Source organism: Trachurus trachurus, assembly GCF_905171665.1.
Source record: "Trachurus trachurus genome assembly, chromosome: 11".
Lineage (NCBI taxonomy): Eukaryota > Metazoa > Chordata > Actinopteri > Carangiformes > Carangidae > Trachurus > Trachurus trachurus.
In genome coordinates, this window is record NC_139904.1 from 11,554,682 (window position 1) to 11,574,498 (window position 19,817).

The window sequence follows — 19,817 nt, forward strand, 5'->3', positions numbered from 1 at the left end:
TCCAGTTCAACGGCAAATTTTACAGACAAAAACACGGCTGTGCCATGGGTTCACCAGTATCCCCTATTGTGGCAAATCTGTACATGGAGGAGGTAGAGAACAAGGCTTTAAACTCCTTTGAAGGAACAACACCGAGCCACTGGTTCAGGTATGTGGACGACACATGGGTTAAAATCAAAACCAAAGAAGTGCAAGCTTTTACCGAACACATTAACTCAGTGGACAAAAACATCAAGTTCACCAGAGAGGATGTCAAGGACAATAGTCTGCCTTTCTTAGATTGTGACGTCCATATGAAAAAGGACAGGAGCCTCCACATTGGGGTATACAGAAAACCCACACATACAGACCAATATCTACTTTTCGACTCTCACCACCCTCTGGAACATAAGCTTGGTGTTATCAGAACTTTGCAACACAGAGCTGATAACGTGCCCACCAGCTCACAGGCCCAAGGGGCAGAACACAAGCACCTGAGAGGCGCCCTCACAACTTGTGGTTACCCTAACTGGACCTTTGTGAAAACTGCAGCTGCTTCCAGAAAGAAAACCAGCAAAGTGGTTGAGAAAGAAAGACAAAACAAGAGAAAAAACATAGTCATTCCATATGTGTCTGGAGTATCAGAAAAACTCAGGAGGATCTTTAACAAACACCGTATCCCTGTGTATTTCAAACCCAGCAACACACTCAGACAGAGACTGGTACATCCCAAGGACAGAACACCACACACCCACAAAAGCAATCTGGTGTATGCAGTCCAATGCAACGAGGAATGCAAAGACCTCTACATTGGAGAAACAAAACAACCACTGCATAAACGCATGGCCCAACACAGGAGAGCAAACTCCTCAGGACTGGACTCTGCTGTTCATTTACATCTCAAGGAGAAAGCCCACTCCTTTGAGGACAGCAATGTCCAAATCCTAGACAGAGAGGACAGATGGTTTGAAAGAGGAGTTAAAGAAGCCATTTTTGTAAAAGTAGAAAAACCAACCCTCAACAGGGGAGGAGGTCTGAGACACCACCTATCCCCAATTTACAATGCTGCCCTTTCATCCCTTCCCAGGAGACTCAACAATCTAGCCTCAAAGAACAACTACTGTTCACAAGTGGCAAGTGACTCCAACGACTGTCGTTAGAACACAATAGGGCACTAACGAAGTCGAAACCAACTTCCCACCAACGACTGTTACTCCAACTACTGTCGTTGGCACTTGGAGCACAAAAGGGAACCAGTGACATCATCACCCTTGTGAAACGCCCACACAAGAGGTTAAATAGTGAGTCTCCACACCAGATAGTTGGACCAGTCCCAGCCTGGTCAGCTGCGTACATGAACTGATGAAGCCTCTTGGATGAGAGGTGAAACGTCTTCCTAGACAAATAACTAAGTCCAGTTGCTTTCGATTTAACCTCCTTTGAAATACTATGACCTGGACAAATGAGAATATGCACCGGCTTATTGCAGAACAATTTGGGGTGGCTACCCTTAGAATGGTGCGGGAACATGAAAGGTTGGCTCGGAAAATTGCAGATTACAGGAACCACCTACGGTTCAGTCTGAGATGCAGACAACAAAGGCTTACACCAACTAGCCTACGCTTAAATTCCACTATGAGAGGGCATAGAGTGGAGAAAATCATGGAAAAGGCTCAAAACCAACTCCTTAACGAACGAATAAGACAGGTCAACTTCACTATCGAGGGGCTAAAAGAGAAAACTGACCACTCACTGCTTAAACTGAAAACACTCTTACCTGGCTCCATCATGGAGAAAGTTGTGGATTTCACCCAAAAGGCACAACTATCACAACATAACAAAAGCAAAGAGAGACAAACCAAGAAATTCCGCAATTTACAATCTCGACATGTTGACAATAACACAGAAATACTCACATGGGGGCAAAAAACTGACCACTCAGCACAGAAAGAAACACAAAACAGATGGGTTAAGAATGTGTCTGACAGAGAACTCACCCAACCTGAGAAAGAGGTCCTAGCCAAAGGCTTGAACTTCGCCATGACACCGAAAGAGCTACCTATAGTGGATTTGATTACAGCTACAGAATCTGCTATAAGGAAAAACAACTTAACCGGAACTGAGGCAGATCAGCTAAGGTTAAAAGTGTCAGCGGCGGTGGCCGAGGCTAAGGTCCCCCCCTCTAACCTCACCTTTGAGGAGAGGAAAGCAGTGACGGCTTTGAGCAAAGACCAAAACATTACAATCCTCCCAGCAGACAAAGGTAGATGCACAGTTGTGCTCAATACAACTGACTACCAGGCTAAGATATCTACACTACTCAGCGACTCTAACACTTATGAAACTCTGAAACGAGACCCGACCAGTGGCTATAAAAAGAAGGTGATAGAATGTCTACAACAATTACAAAAAGAAGGGGTCATTGACAAAACACAATACTACCGGCTTTATCCCCAGGATTCAATCCCATGCCTATATGGACTCCCCAAAATCCATAAAGAAGGGTCCCCGCTCAGGCCCATCGTCAGCAGCATAAACTCGGTCACTTACAACATAGCCAAACACGTAGCCAATATCTTGGCTCCTTTGGTGGGGAACACCCCACACCACATCCAAAACTCTATAGACTTTGTGGGTAAAGTCCGGGACATACAAATGGAACCAGATGACACTATGGTATCCTACGATGTGACTTCTCTTTTTACCTGTATTCCAACTATGGAGGCTTCGGCCACAGTAAGGGAAAGACTCACACAAGACAACTCCCTGCAAAACCGAACAAAACTCAAACCCGAACATATTTGCCAGCTTCTGGATTTATGCCTGAACACCACATACTTCCAGTTCAACGGCAAATTTTACAGACAAAAACACGGCTGTGCCATGGGTTCACCAGTATCCCCTATTGTGGCAAATCTGTACATGGAGGAGGTAGAGAACAAGGCTTTAAACTCCTTTGAAGGAACAACACCGAGCCACTGGTTCAGGTATGTGGACGACACATGGGTTAAAATCAAAACCAAAGAAGTGCAAGCTTTTACCGAACACATTAACTCAGTGGACAAAAACATCAAGTTCACCAGAGAGGATGTCAAGGACAATAGTCTGCCTTTCTTAGATTGTGACGTCCATATGAAAAAGGACAGGAGCCTCCACATTGGGGTATACAGAAAACCCACACATACAGACCAATATCTACTTTTCGACTCTCACCACCCTCTGGAACATAAGCTTGGTGTTATCAGAACTTTGCAACACAGAGCTGATAACGTGCCCACCAGCTCACAGGCCCAAGGGGCAGAACACAAGCACCTGAGAGGCGCCCTCACAACTTGTGGTTACCCTAACTGGACCTTTGTGAAAACTGCAGCTGCTTCCAGAAAGAAAACCAGCAAAGTGGTTGAGAAAGAAAGACAAAACAAGAGAAAAAACATAGTCATTCCATATGTGTCTGGAGTATCAGAAAAACTCAGGAGGATCTTTAACAAACACCGTATCCCTGTGTATTTCAAACCCAGCAACACACTCAGACAGAGACTGGTACATCCCAAGGACAGAACACCACACACCCACAAAAGCAATCTGGTGTATGCAGTCCAATGCAACGAGGAATGCAAAGACCTCTACATTGGAGAAACAAAACAACCACTGCATAAACGCATGGCCCAACACAGGAGAGCAAACTCCTCAGGACTGGACTCTGCTGTTCATTTACATCTCAAGGAGAAAGCCCACTCCTTTGAGGACAGCAATGTCCAAATCCTAGACAGAGAGGACAGATGGTTTGAAAGAGGAGTTAAAGAAGCCATTTTTGTAAAAGTAGAAAAACCAACCCTCAACAGGGGAGGAGGTCTGAGACACCACCTATCCCCAATTTACAATGCTGCCCTTTCATCCCTTCCCAGGAGACTCAACAATCTAGCCTCAAAGAACAACTACTGTTCACAAGTGGCAAGTGACTCCAACGACTGTCGTTAGAACACAATAGGGCACTAACGAAGTCGAAACCAACTTCCCACCAACGACTGTTACTCCAACTACTGTCGTTGGCACTTGGAGCACAAAAGGGAACCAGTGACATCATCACCCTTGTGAAACGCCCACACAAGAGGTTAAATAGTGAGTCTCCACACCAGATAGTTGGACCAGTCCCAGCCTGGTCAGCTGCGTACATGAACTGATGAAGCCTCTTGGATGAGAGGTGAAACGTCTTCCTAGACAAATAACTAAGTCCAGTTGCTTTCGATTTAACCTCCTTTGAAATACTATGACCTGGACAAATGAGAATATGCACCGGCTCACTATAGCCTGAGTATTGTGTGTAGACGTCGGCAGATATGGAACGAGTTTGATGGGTTCATTAAAATGTCACAGTCGTTCTGAGCCTTCAAAAATAATGTGAGAAATAAATTACTGCCCTCTTATGTGTAATTGATATTTGGTTAAAATTATGAGTTTTATGTGATCAATGCTGTGTGTGAGAGAGTGAGTGTGTGTACTGTAAGTGGATGGGCCTGTCTGTTGTGTTGCATGTTTTGCTTCTTTGTGGTTCCCTTTGTGCATTTGCTCATTACTGTAATCTATAATGTGAGATATATTTATCACTTCAACTTGTCAGAAAAAAAAAGTGTGTCACCATGATGAAGAAACTCAACAACACATTCAGCTTGGTGGTGAAGTAACACTGTCACTTGTTGTTGAACAGCTGTGACGGAAACACAAAAGTACAAATCCACAGAGCCCCTCAGCTGTGATTTTAACCCTTCAACTTCCCTTCACTTTATTCACTTCACTTCAATAACATCAGTCAGTTTCTATGGACTTGAATTATCATGATTTTCTTCCACTGATGAAATATCCAAAGTTCAGACTCCATCAAAAGTCAAAAGAGCTCAATGCAAAGATTAAAAGAAATTGTTTTGAGTAAAAAATAATTCAAAATCAACTTGAGTTCATGTCTCAATGAGCTCCTCTCTGTTGCCACCGACTGTCAGGAGTCAAACTTTCACACTGCTGCTCTCTGCTGGTTGAGACAACACACTGCTTCATCTCCACACACTTCCACTTGTAGACTGTATTTTTTTTAAAGCAGTACATTTTATCAGTATTTTTTATGTAAATCACACTGACTCCACCTTTAATGAGGTGTCTTCTATAAATGGAGTCCTCTGCTGCTCCTGTTGCTTTAATGAATAAGATTCAAGATTCAATATTTCTTTTTTTCTCGTTCCTTGTCCACTTCGTACATAAGAATAAGAACATAATAATAACAGATAACATAAAAACATGAGACGTATCGGTGGAACATCAGCCTGAGCTCAGTGTGTTAAAGTGCTTTCAGTAAAGTGTAAATAGTCGACACACAGCAGCACAGTGTGTAGCTGCTGAACCAGGAGGTGAGGCCATAGGATAAAACAGACTCAATGGTGCCAGTAAAAGGTGGTGAGGAGGGGGAGGGGGAGGCTGCTGTTTTCTGATGGTGGAGGGGACGGAGCTACTGATGTGGCTTTTTGACAACGGCTGTGTGTTGGGATTTAGAAACTTTATTATTATTTTTTCTAATAAAAGAGTTGTTAAACACTTGAACTGCTCCACCACATCGACAGGACGATGATCAAACAGAGGAAAATAAAGACAGGTGCTGTGGTGTCTCCCAATAACCAGCTCCTTAGTCTCATTTCCATCAATAACCAGGACACTGTCCTCACCACACTTGGTCAGCTCACCACTGTAGTGACAACATGTCCACTGATTAACTGTGTTACCATGATGACAAAAGACCAGCCAGCACCGTGTCATCAGCATGTTTATACAATGGACATCTACAGACAGTTTAGTTTAATCCTGTGTGTGATTTACATCAACAATAATAAACAATATACAACTGTAAGAAATACAGTCTACAAGTGAAGAAGACAGGAAGTGTGTGGAGATGAAGCAGTGTGTTGTCTCAACCAGTCCAGCAGAGAGCAGCAGTGTGAAGGTTTGACTCCTGACAGTCGGTGGCAACAGAGAGGAGCTCATCAAAACCTTTCACCCAAAATAAACTAGATGTGAATTTGTTTTTATTCTTTTGAATTCAAACATAAAGACAAATATCAGATTATTTTCTTCTTTTCACTGAAACAATGTTGTTAAATCTTGTTTAAATGGAGAAACACAGAGTGAAAACAAAGCAGACAAAGTGACGGACTGCTCCTTTAAGAAGTGTGTGATCAGTGTCAGAGTCAGTTCCACCACTTTGAACAGGATTTCTGTTTCTATCGTTGACTCTGTTTCTGAGGATGTGTGATCTCCTGGTGCTGCTGAGCTTTTCTTTCATCACAGTTCATCCCAGACACAATCTGTGACTCTGAGCAGTCGGATCATTTTCACCTTGAACAACTGTTTGAAGAGCGACTGTGTGTTCTGGTCACGTGGTGAAAATCATCTCTTCACAGTCGTAGACAGGAGCCACATCAGTCCACGACTCCTCCCACTGTGTTTGTGTGATGGATTTGACACAATGAGCATCGACACTGGTCCAGACAAAGGTCCAGTCTGCAGGTCCAGAGGGGGGACATGTGGATTCAGTCGGACACTTCACAGGACCGTCCTCTGGCTTCGTCTGCACACACTCATCATTCAAAGCAGAACTTTATTTGAAATGTGACTTATCATGAGATTAAAAAAAACAAGTACGACTGAACTTTGGGGAAATGTGAATAAAATGAAGCAGCAGAACATTTGATGGAGTCTGAACTTTGGATATTTCATCAGTGGAAGAAAATCATGATAATTCAAGTCCATAGAAACTGACCGATGTTATTGAAGTGAAGTGAATAAAGTGAAGGGAAGTTGAAGGGTTAAAATCACAGCTGAGGGGCTCTGTGGATTTGTACTTTTGTGTTTCCATCACAGCTGTTCAACAACAAGTGACAGTGTTACTTCACCACCAAGCTGAATGTGTTGTTGTGTTTCTGCATCATGGTGACACACTTTTTTTTCTGCTGTCACATTAAAATCCAGAGCAAGAAACTTTTCACTCAGAGAAACTGGTCTGAGAAGAAGTCTGAGAAAAATCATCATTCAGAAAAAAAGAGTGAGAATAAATCAAAGATGAAGAGTTGAAGTGATGAAAACCTCTACACACAATACTCAGGCTATAGTGCATTTGAGTTTTCACTTTTCCCCCCAAATAAGATTTATTTTCCTGGTATTGTTTGTGAGCAGGAGACAGGAGATTGTGACGAGCTCACATGATCGATCGTTGAGTCTATTGATAACCTGGAACATGATCCAGGCAGTGTGATAGGTGTTGTAATCGGGAAGCCTCAGGAGACCAGAGGTGTAGAAGAGTGGGCCAGAGGGAGCAGTGAAGTCAGACCATGTTACTGCACCAACAACTTTCTTTTGTAAAGATGTAGTTTGATGAGACAACTTGGGAAAGTGTGACACCATATGATATTGCAGTCGGTGATATGTGGTTGAAAAAGGATCAATACAGAGTGAGGAGAGCAGAGAGAGGAAGAAAATGTCTTCATTTGATAAATAAACCTGTATATTCTGATAATTTGTTAATTAAAACAACAGTGAGACCCTTAAAGTTAATTCATTTGTGGATACCAAGACATGTAGTTGATTTTAGTCTCTGTATCTTTAATGGTGAGGTGGATATAAACTGTGTTATTTTGATTTCTGGTGGAAATAAATTCAATTTGTTTCATTGACATGATACTTTGTTGCATTTGAACCAAGTCTCCACTTTCTCCAGCTCCATGTTTTGGACAGGAGCAAGTTGGTGTTATCAGCAAACATGAACGCATTCACAAAAAATAATTTACATACAATATATATATATATATATAAGAAACTATTTCCACTTTAATGTTGCATGAAATGATCATTTTCTCTGATCCACTCACCAGAGTTTGTCACTTTTCTTTCTCTTGAAAAAACCTCCCACTCAGAAGAAAACCACACAGCATCCTGTGTGAGCCAAGGGGGCTGATGGGAGCTTTGAGGAGCCGTTACAAACCACGTGGCCTCGTCTCAGCTCACAGCTCGTCCTTGTTTGTCCTCGGCTGCATCAGAGCTCCACTTCTCCCCAGGTTCACCAGAGGAAACACCACAGCACAAAATGCTTTTCCTCCCAGCTGCTGCTCTGTGCTGTCTGTGTTCAGGTGAGTGTTTCCACACAACCAGGAGCCAACACACTCAACCTGTCACTAACACTCACACACTCACCTTCATCTACCTGTCTGTGTCTCTACAGCGCTGGTTACCATGGCAGCAGAGGTGATGCCGATTCAGGACCAGTTATCATTGACCAGGAGAGTTGGTGAAACTGTCTCATTCAGCTGTGAAGGAACTGACCAGTGTGGTGAAAATTATGTATTCTGGTACCAGAAGAGAGAGACGGAAACGTTTAGATTGATTCTTTGGATTGATAGACATAATGGCAACATAGGCCGAGGTTACGGCCATCCTCAGGAAGCCGATTTCACAGCTGTTAATAAACAGAACGGCTGTGACTTGAATATCAAGAAAGTTGAACCCTCTCATTCAGCCTCCTACTACTGCTTCTGTTATAAGAGAGATCCCCACAGTGAGAAAAGATCCGTGCCGCCTGTACAAAAACCTCCAGATGAACACAAGTCAAACAGTGGTAGTGACAGGAAGAGAGCAGTCGACCACAGACCACGTTCACATGTTTCACCTGCAGCTCAGACGCCTTTTCAAGACTTTTCTATGATATTGATTCATGTTTTCATCAGATATTTCAGCAGGTTTCCTGTTGTTCCCCACAGTGACGACAAAGAAGAAACACACAAGCTCAACGACAAAACAAGATGAAGACAAAACAAGAAAAACTACTAAAACAATAAGAGGTCTGGAGCTCTCCGGATGTTTGACCATAAACCAAAGTATTGGACAAAGTGAAATGTGACCTGATGGTGGCGCCAGATGAAGATTCAGAGGTTCAGCAAAGTGAGCAGCTTCATCCTGAGGGGAACATGAACGTCTGAACCAGTTTCAATGGGAATATTTGTTGAGATATTTGAGTGTGAACAAAAAGGAAAAACAACAAGAGACCATGTCATGTTGATATGAACATTAGAGAAACACATGATGGAGCTGAAACATGATCCTGGTTCATAATGTGTCGCCTCAGCTGACACATTCAGCAGCAGCAGGTTTTTGTATTAGTCTTTCTCACTGTGGGAGCAGATTGCCCTACTTCATCTTTGGCTCTGGGACTAAACTGTTTGTAACAGGTAAGAACAAACTTTTATTTTCCTTCATCTGTTTTATTCAAAGAAATATTAATTTTAACAATAACAAAGAACTTGAGGAGAAATGAATAAATTTGTTAAAGGGACAACGAGGAGTTTCTATTCGGTTATAAAAAAGTCTCACGTTAATGTGGATGAATCTCCGCTACCCACACTTGTTAATGGGCCTATTTTCGATAAATATATCGTTCTGTCTCTATCGTTATTTTGTTATTATTAGTGGTGGCGGAGATGCTGGTCGAGCCGACCAGCGTTTTTTACTTTCGGTTTCGCAACGAGTCATGAGAATAACGCAGCTGAATCGCCGTTTATGGTCGGAACTACGACGGTATGTGAACCTCTTTGAACCTCTGACTTTAATTCTTGATGAATGAAAACATGAGTCCGTCTTGCGCCGGTCAAAATAATTTTACGGTGCGCGCGGAGGCCAAGGGGGCAGTTGTCGGTCTGAGAAGTGAAGCTCACTTCCGCATTCAAAAAGCTGCAATCCCCCCGGCTGTCGCTGGGGGCTGGCTCCAGAAGGGAGCAACTCCAACTGAGCCCCATGTTAAAATAGCCGATTTTACAGCTTAAAAAAACATATTTACAGCCTGGTACATTTTATTTTTTTGGTCTCAATCGATAGTTTCTACCCCCGCACACACTCTGAGGGGGGTGAATTTTTTTTAAACTCTACCGTTTTACTATTATTAGGGTTAAAGTTCTGGCCAATCAGGGCGCAGAACCGTTGAGTGACAGGTCCGGCGACCGCTGCTACGAGGCCAGTGGGCGGGCTCTCGGCCGGCCAACGGCCGCACCGCTCCTAATATGGCAAGTAGAATCCAACATGGCGCGGTTCTAACCCCCGTAGTAGCGGCACAAAACAGACTCCCCCAAACCAATGGGTGACGTCACGGGTGCTACGTCCATTCTTTTTACAGTCTATGGCGGAGGCTCATAAATGTAGTGTGAAAACGCTTCGCTTTTCCAAAACTCCTCGTTGTCCCTTTAACAATATATGCAATTACACATTGGATGATATTTAATATTTAAGGCAGTCAATTAAATGTAATCAATAGAATGAATTTTAATTATTCTGTGTATGTACGTTGATCTACACTTTTATAATTATGTTTCCGTAATTACCAATAAATCTTATACCTATTCATCTCGTCAATATGACTACATTTTACATAGAGAATGGAACAAAATTGTTTTTTTGATGTAAAATAAAAATCCAGTAGTATAATAAATGTTATCATGTGAAATGAGTAAATATATTTAAATACTATAAATTTATAAATACTATTAATATGTCTCTTTAAGTACCTAAGTTCTTTTAATGTAAAATCTATCCACATTTCTTTAGGTTTCAATATTTCAATCATATGACAAACGTAAAAAAGCCTTCAATTACCTAATAAAAAATAGCAAACATAAAATGTTTGGTTAATTCTCTAGAATTTTTTTTAATCCATCATTATTTAGATAATACAAATATTTTTGATATGTTAGAATCGCACATAGAAAACATTGTAAATATAAAAAAAAAATACATGCACACTTCTTTAATATTTATTTAATATGTTGTCAGAAAACAGAAATGTAAACAGGTTGATTTTTGTATTAATGGAACAGTATAATTTCTATGATAACATGTTTCTTTGATACTGTGTATCTGTTTTTGTATAATTATACCTAAATCTAAATTAATAATAAAATGTGACAATAAAATATAACAAAGACAGTATAAAGATTTTAAAATATTTTTCCATCTCTTTCTTGAAGTTGACTCCTCTGTGATGAAACAGTGAACACGTCCATGATACATGATGTGTAGATGCTGCAGCTCAGTAACTCTATGTACAGGTGAACCAGTGTGTGTGTGGACCTCTGTGCTGTATTGATGAGTAGTTGAGTGATCAGAGTCCATGTATTTTCCAGGATCAGACTGAAAGCAGTGCAGTGCTGGAAGCTGCTGTTGACTGTGTGAATGTGTGTCTGTGCTGCTTGTTGCTGCTGTCAAACTTCAGATGAGCAGGTGGTGAAGCCCGTGGTGAGCGTGTACCCAGCAGCAGCCAGAGCCCACCTGGAGGGGAAGAGCTCCCTGCTGTGTGTGGCCTCAGCCATGTCTCCTCCTCTGGTCCAGTTCTCCTGGAAAAGACACAAGGAGGACGGTGAGCCTTCCCCTGCTGATGGAGAGCAGCTGGAGCTCACAGAGTCGGGACGCTCCGCCGCCATCTTGCTGGTGGACCGGCCAGAGGACGCCACGTATAAATACCGCTGCTACGTGAAGCACGAGGGGGGCACAGTGGAGGCCCAAACACTACAAGGTGATGAAGGCTTGGTGACTGTGTTGAGCAGTGATTCAGCTTCATGTGGAGACGCTGTCACAGAGAGCAGAGCAGCAGAGCTCACACATTTCTCACTACAACTCCAAACATCCCACTCCTTTTCTGTTTCAGAGCTTCCAGCTCCAGCAGCTCCCTGTCCTCCAGAGAGAGAGTCAGCACGCCTGGCAGCTCTGCACCAAGCTGACTGTAAGATCACCTGCTGCCTCTCTGCAGGGACAGCTCCACTGCTCTGCTGCACTTAGGGCCCAATATCAGTCTGTTCACTTTCTGCTCATCACTGAGGGACTCAAACATACACTCCCTGATTGTGTTAGAGTGTCCAACAGCACAACAAAGCCCAGTCACAGAGCTTTCACTGCACCATCTGACTAACAACACCTGTTGGGGGCGCTGTACTCAATGTCTCCACTCATTCATATTTCTATACATGAAGAATGAATCTAATGAGTGTGTGAGGTCAAAGGTCACAGAAACAAAAAAACTCAGTGAGTCCAACTTCAACCTGTGTGTTTTTCTCTCAGTGATGCTGCAGTGGTTTGAATTGTCAGCACCACTTGACAGCAGAAGGTGATGAAGGCTTGGTGACTGTGTTGAGCAGTGATTCAGCTTCATGTGGAGACTCTGTCACAGAGAGCAGAGCAGCAGAGCACTGACTGATTTCTTGTTGACTCCTTTTCTGTTGCAGTGCTTCTTCCCCTGGATCCTCTCCAGCCTCAGTGCAGGGTGAAGCTGCTCTGTCTGCTCTACACAGTGCTGATAGTGAAGAGTCTGCTGTACTGCTGTGGACTCTCTCTGCTGATGAGCCTCACAAACAAGGGACCGTCCACCAGCTGCACACGTGCTGACTGACTGTTTTCTGCTCCACTTTACTCTCCATCACATCTCATCACTTCATCTCATTTATCTCTTTCATCACAAATTCAAGTCTGATGTGTCTCTTCATTTCCAAATTATACAATTAGCCTAACACATATGTGTGGTTTTACTTCATTAAAGTTGAATTTGTCATCTTATTTGTGTTAGAATGTTTTATTTCGTAATTTCCACTTTTACTCATGGCATGTGTAATACCATAAAGTTTAGCTATTTGTTTGATATTTCATTGTTTATTACATTTTTTTCTCTTTTCCTTTAATTTCAATAAATTTATCAATCAGATTCTTTCAGTGTCATTTTTAATAACTAAATAATGTGATTTTGGTTAAGCTTCTTTTTTTTTTTTTTACTGATTTTTTACTTTTATTCTGCATTTCAATAAATCATCAAGAAAAAACTGTATCAGTCATTTTTCATTACATTACATATTTTCAATGCAGTGCTTCATTTTACAACAGATACATGGCCCTTTGAATTCCGTGTGCACAATTTGCATCTGAGCAAATCTTTTGTATATGTTAGACCAGGGGTGCTCATTATGTCGATCGCGATCGACCGGTCGATCGCGAAGACATTTGGGTCGATCGCGTGATGAAGAACAAAAAAAAAAAAAAAAAAATTAAAAACACAGTTGTCTGGACAGCAGGCATTTTTCTCACAACCGACCCATAGACTGTAAAAGAACCGACCTCAAAAGCGAGGGCAGGTCCGCCGAAGCATCATTCCGGGTGAATCAAGCTCTCCGCCCGTTGTCTTTGTTGTTAATTTGTTGCCGCTCCACAGAGCGCACATGGCTACTTAATTATGCACGTGCTGACCATATGGTTGTGCTGAGGCATTCTGGGGGTGGAATATGAGGTGTGTTCATGTCCGCACCATTCTTGGGTCCGGTGTGATTTATCAATGGAATATTGCGCAGAGTTGTGCGTACGCACAGCTTGATCAGTGTTTCCCACTAACAGAAAAAAAAAAAAAGTTTTTTTTTTCTCCTCACGTGTGTTTACGTGCGGTGCGCCCGCACGCGAGAGAGGCGGCAGGTTGAGAGGCTGACAGCTGACAGATGAGAGATGGTGAAACGCTAGCATGATTATTAAAAAAAACACCATCTCTCATCTCTGCCCGCACATAGACAGACACAGGTTCACATACAGACAGGGGCGCACGGTAAATGCAGCTGCATTTACCGTGCGCCCCCCCCGCCGCATAGTCCGACCAACTGGACGACCATAAATTGGTAGATCATTTTGACTTGGTCACTTTAAAAGTAGCTCTCAGGCTGAAAAAGTGTGAGCACCCCTGTCTTAGACCGAGCTGTAAAATAAACAGTATCCTACCACAAGCCAGTACAATACTGTAAATGCCCTTTCTAGTAAAGTAGGCTACTGTAATTTGCACTGCATCATGGGAAGTTTTTTCATATTTTACAGTACAATACCATACTCTTTTGAAATGATGTATGATACTGTATTTTATTTGTGATGGCTTAGTACCCTACACACACACACAAATACATCAGAACTGTCAGTTTAAAAAAGTACAGTACTGCACCGTACCCCTCCCCCTAAAAAACAGTACTGCACTGTACAGTACTGCATTTAAAAAAAAATGATAGAAAAGTAGGCGCTGGACTCAATGTCTCCACTCATTCATATTTCTATACATGAAGAATTAATCTAATGAGTGTGTGAGGTCAAAGGTCACAAAACATTATCAGTGAGTCCAACTTCAACCTGTGTGTTTTTCTCTCAGTGATGCTGCAGTGGTTTGAATTGTCAGCAACACTTGACAGCAGAAGGTGATGAAGGCTTGGTGACTGTGTTGAGCAGTGATTCAGCTTCATGTGGAGACTCTGTCACAGAGAGCAGAGCAGCAGAGCACTGACTGATTTCTTGTTGACTCCTTTTCTGTTGCAGTGCTTCTTCCCCTGGATCCTCTCCAGCCTCAGTGCAGGGTGAAGCTGCTCTGTCTGCTCTACACAGTGCTGATAGTGAAGAGTCTGCTGTACTGCTGTGGACTCTCTCTGCTGATGAGCCTCACAAACAAGGGACCGTCCACCAGCTGCACACGTGCTGACTGACTGTTTTCTGCTCCACTTTACTCTCCATCACATCTCATCACTTCATCTCATTTATCTCTTTCATCACAGATTCAAGTCTAATGTGTTTCTTCGTTCACACGTTAGAAAATTATTACATCCAACATGTTTTTATTTTTATTTTTTATATTCATGCTTAAAGCAGAAGTAAGTGGTCCGGTCGTTTTCGCTAATGCTGCGTTCCAGGCAGGCTTTTGAAATCGTAAATTACAGCTTCAAGTCACAACTTACGACTTTGTAGCGTTCCAGGCAACCCACTCGTGTTTTTCCGACCTGTTTTACCGGTGAAAGTCACTATAACGGCCACTCGTAACTTCCGACCTGTGAACTCGTACCAGATCGAACTGGTACAACTTCACGGTCGGAAAAATACGAGTTTCCTTGAACGCACCATAACAGTCCTCGTCCCTACGTCACCACATTCACGGCGTCCCTTGGCTGCACACACAGCCCTGCATGCCGTTCTCTCTCCTCATTGGATAAAAACTGTAGGATACGATAAATGTTTTCTCTTCGGCTCAGAGCAGAGCAGAGTGACTGACAGACCCGTGTTTCAGTCCAAACACTCTATGTAAGTGATTGCTGTCGGAAGATATAACTATTTAAGACTTATATTAACACAAATATATCACTTACTTCTGCTTTAAGTAGGTAGATACAAGCGTTATGAGATCAAGTTCAGAGAGCCTATCACTGATCTGCAGCTATATAATACATGTCAAACGCACATATTTCCATTTGTTAAATTTAAAGTCTTTACTTTATTGTTCTTTAGGTTATCTATATCCACTTTTATTTGTGACTTATATATCATTATTCAATATTATCAACTTTACTGAATTAAATTTTTTCTGGTAAATATCCTTTTTTTATTGTTTGTTTTACTTTCTCATGTTTCTTTTTAATATTTTCTGCAGAGTGTGGCTGTTTTCTCAATATATCAATAAATTGGCATGTTTGCTTTTGATTAACAACTTTGTTTTTACTGAATCAAATTTAGTTTTTAATATAAAATAATTGTAAACAGACTCAGTTATATTGATCAGATTTATTGACACTTGCAGCTCATTCAAAGATGGAGGTCCAGTCACACACATCCAGCATTGTGTTACTGTTGTGTTAAAAACAAAGTAAACAGCATTTCTCCACCTGTCTGAAATAAAAACACAGAAATTGTGTCTGTGTTAGTTTTACTGAACCATGAACCCAGTTCTTTAAGAGTCATGAAGCGACACTCACATGTGACAGAACATGAGCCAACACAAACCTGATGATGCGTTCAAATGCAGCAGGTTTCTGTTGTGTTTTTTATCTGTGAAAATAACTGGGTCATTTTCTCAGGATTTGTTGGGATCGTCTCAAAGTAATAATAATATTCAGCAGAAGCTAATCCCACACAACACTGAAGTGTTACAGTAACTACACAGAGGTGTGTTGTTGTTGTGTTTTTGATTCATGTCACCCAACACAATCAGTCTGCTCATGTTCAGACTACAGAGTTTATCCTAACAGGCTGTGTGGGAGCACACAGGGAAGCAGTGGAGGAGATTTAACAACCAAGTCTGATTTATTTTATGTTTGATGTTGTAAAACTGACTCTACTCCATGGGAGAGGATCTGCCAAAAATAATCAGATTTTTGAGTTTTTATCATTAAACTTAAACATGAAGCATCTTTATCAACTTTTACAGTGTGGACGTACAACATACGCTGATGACACTGATGTTTACACACACAAATAAAACAGCAAATTTCAAAACCATTAACATGAAATTATTTATGAGCCATTTTAAATATACAAGTTAAATAAATAACATTATTTACTTGAAATGAACACACATTGTTTACAGGAAACTGAAAGTGTAACATTATACAGACAATACAACAACATTTAATGATGTTTTAAAGATCATGAAATTAATTAATTCAGATATTTATAAGTTTACATCTGACATGTTTCAATCCTAAGAATTAAAGCAGATATCAGTGGAATGTTTTTGTTAATATAAGTCCTAAATAGTCCTATTTTCCGTCAGCAATCACTTACATGAAGTATTTCAGCCTAAACACGAGTCTCTCCGTCACTCTGCTCTGCTGTAACCCGAGGAGAAAATTTTCCTTGTGGGATACAAGTGTTATCCAATGAGGAGAGAGAACGGCATGAAGGGCTGTGTGTGCAGCCAAGGGATGCGCGTGAATGTGGTGACGTAGCACGAGGACCAATTGATGCCTGACAAGGGCGGGGGCTGCTAACTCATGGTGCGTTCAAAGAAACTCGTACTTTGTGTTTTTCCTTCCTGTGAAGTCATACCAGTTCGATCTGGTACGAGTTCACGGGTCGGAAGTTACGAGTGGCCGTTATAGGGAACTTTCACAGACAACAGGACGGTAAAAACACGAGCTACGGGTTACCTGGAACGCTACCAAGTCGTAGTTGTGACTTGAAGCTGTAACTTACGGTTTCAAAAGCCTGCCTTGAACGCAGCATTAGCCGAAACGGCCGTGAAGCTGATATCTGCTTTAATTTAAAATGTGTTGAAAATGATACAATGACTGTAAATTTACTTCAGCAACTAAATAAAATGTAGAAATTGAAAGTTGTCTTTGATCAACTTGTAGAGACGTCACATCAGAAAACTCTCCTCTGTGTCCTGTTGGAGGCTCCTGACAAACAACCTGCACCAGTTGTGTAGCAGCTCTTTGTTGCAGGGGTCAAATGTAACGTGACCTTCGGCTGCTAAAACTCCACATCCCCATGACAACATGAGCTGGACCAGAGCTCCAGGTGGGTGGTGTTTGTGGGTCTGTGAGCTCAGATGAACTCTGTGTGGGTGGAGGGCTCAGTGGAAACAAGTGTCACTAATAGACAAACCACAGAGATGAGTGTGTTCATGAGTGTGTAGAGCAGCAGATATGAATCTGTTCTCACTAGTTATTAGGACGGACTGAAAAACTTCTGAGAACCAATCAACACTTCCTTTCCTGCAGCAGACGAACCGTGTGGCTTTCTGCTCTGCAGCCTCCACAACGTGAGCTGTGGCTTTTCACCTCAACAACACAACGACAGCTACAAACACACACTCTGATAAAGAGTCATTGCAGGAAGGATCTTTGTAATGTTACACAACATTTAGCAACTTGTAGATAATATCACATGTATATTTGTATTTAATTGAAGTATCAGTGAAGTTTCAAATCACTTGTGAAAAATTTCACATTTCCAATTTAACCTGAATGTGAAGTAACTCACCTGCTGTTTTATTTGTGTGTGTGTAAACATCAGTGTCATCAGCACTGACTGAGAAATTTGTTAAAGAGGTTTAATAATCCAGGAAAATGTCACATTAAAGCTCCTCAATCTGCTCAGGTCCCATTTTATTATCTGACACTAATTCATTGAGTGTTTTTAGTCGTTAGAGAGTTCACAAGAGACAAACTACAAACTGAAGTCTCAGAGTCTCGAGAATCAAACAGGACATTTTGACTGAGGTGTTGGTGGACATACTGATTAAATTAGGAAAGAGTTTCAGACAAAGGAAACATGGTAGAAATATTAAAACCAAAAGATTTTGATATTGAAGTTAAATAATGTGATGTCACACCAACAAGTCAATATTATACATATAAATGAACATCAGCTGTACATTAATTCTCCTGTAGCCTATATTTTTAGAAATCAAAATCATGAAAAAAATCATTTCGATAAGTGACTTTATATTTAACAGACTAAATTATTTAACTGATTGAAAAACACCCAAGGCAATTGTTAAAACATAATTTATTATTATGAAGTATTTTACACTTTATATGATTAATAATCTGTTACTTAATAATCAAAATTTAAATTACTTTTTATTTTTAAAATGTCACATTTAGCCAACAGATCATGTTATATACTGAAAGTAATCTGAAATTGTTTATTTATATTTTATTTTATTTTTTTTGTATTTGTTATTGTAATCCCATATGGGATGGGCCACAGTGGTGGCATGACACGAAAATAAAAATATTCATTCATTCATTCATTAATTCATTCATTAATTCATTAATTCATTCATTCATTCATTCATTCATTCATTCATATATAGTGAAAAAATCTCAAAACTCTCAGCGCACACTAGAGCAGATTGAAAAATTGACAAACTTTCTTTGATAACAATGGTTAAAAGCAGTGAACAACACGTTTCGCCTGTTTCTTCGTCAGGTTCAATCTCATCAAATTACATTTGTTCAATAAAAATTGTACTCCACCAACAGCGAACTGTGTTTGAACAGAGACCATGAGAGTTTTCAACACCGACTCAAAGAATATACTGTATGTATACAAAAAGATTTGATCAGATTGACTCTACACACAAATCCAAAAAATTGTGCACACGAAATTCAAGTGCCATGTATCTGTTGTAAAATGAAGCACTGCATTGAAAATATGTAATGTAATGAAAAATGACTGATACAGTTTTTTCTTGATGATTTATGGAAATGCAGAATAAAGGTAAAAAATCACAACCAAAATCACATTATTTGTAATTAAAAATGACACTGAAAGAATCTAATTGATACAATATATTGAAATTAAAGGAAAAGAGAAAAAATGTAATAAACAATGAAATATCAAACAAACAGCTAAACTTTATGGTATTACACATGCCATGAGTAAAAGTGGAAATTACGAAATAAAACATTATAACACAAATAAGATGACAAATGCAACTTTAATAAAGTAAAACCACACATATGTGTTAGGCTAATTGTATAATCTGAAAATAAAGAGACACATCAGACTTGAATCTGAGATGAAAGAGATAAATGAGATGAAGTGATGAGATGTGATGGAGAGTAAAGTGGAGCAGAAAACAGTCAGTCAGCACGTGTGCAGCTGGTGGACGGTCCCTTGTTTGTGAGGCTCATCAGCAGAGAGAGTCCACAGCAGTACAGCAGACTCTTCACTATCAGCACTGTGTAGAGCAGACAGAGCAGCTTCACCCTGCACTGAGGCTGGAGAGGATCCAGGGGAAGAAGCACTGCAACAGAAAAGGAGTCAACAAGAAATCAGTCAGTGCTCTGCTGCTCTGCTCTCTGTGACAGAGTCTCCACATGAAGCTGAATCACTGCTCAACACAGTCACCAAGCCTTCATCACCTTCTGCTGTCAAGTGTTGCTGACAATTCAAACCACTGCAGCATCACTGAGAGAAAAACACACAGTTTGAAGTTGGACTCACTGATGTTTTTTGTTTCTGTGACCTTTGACCTCACA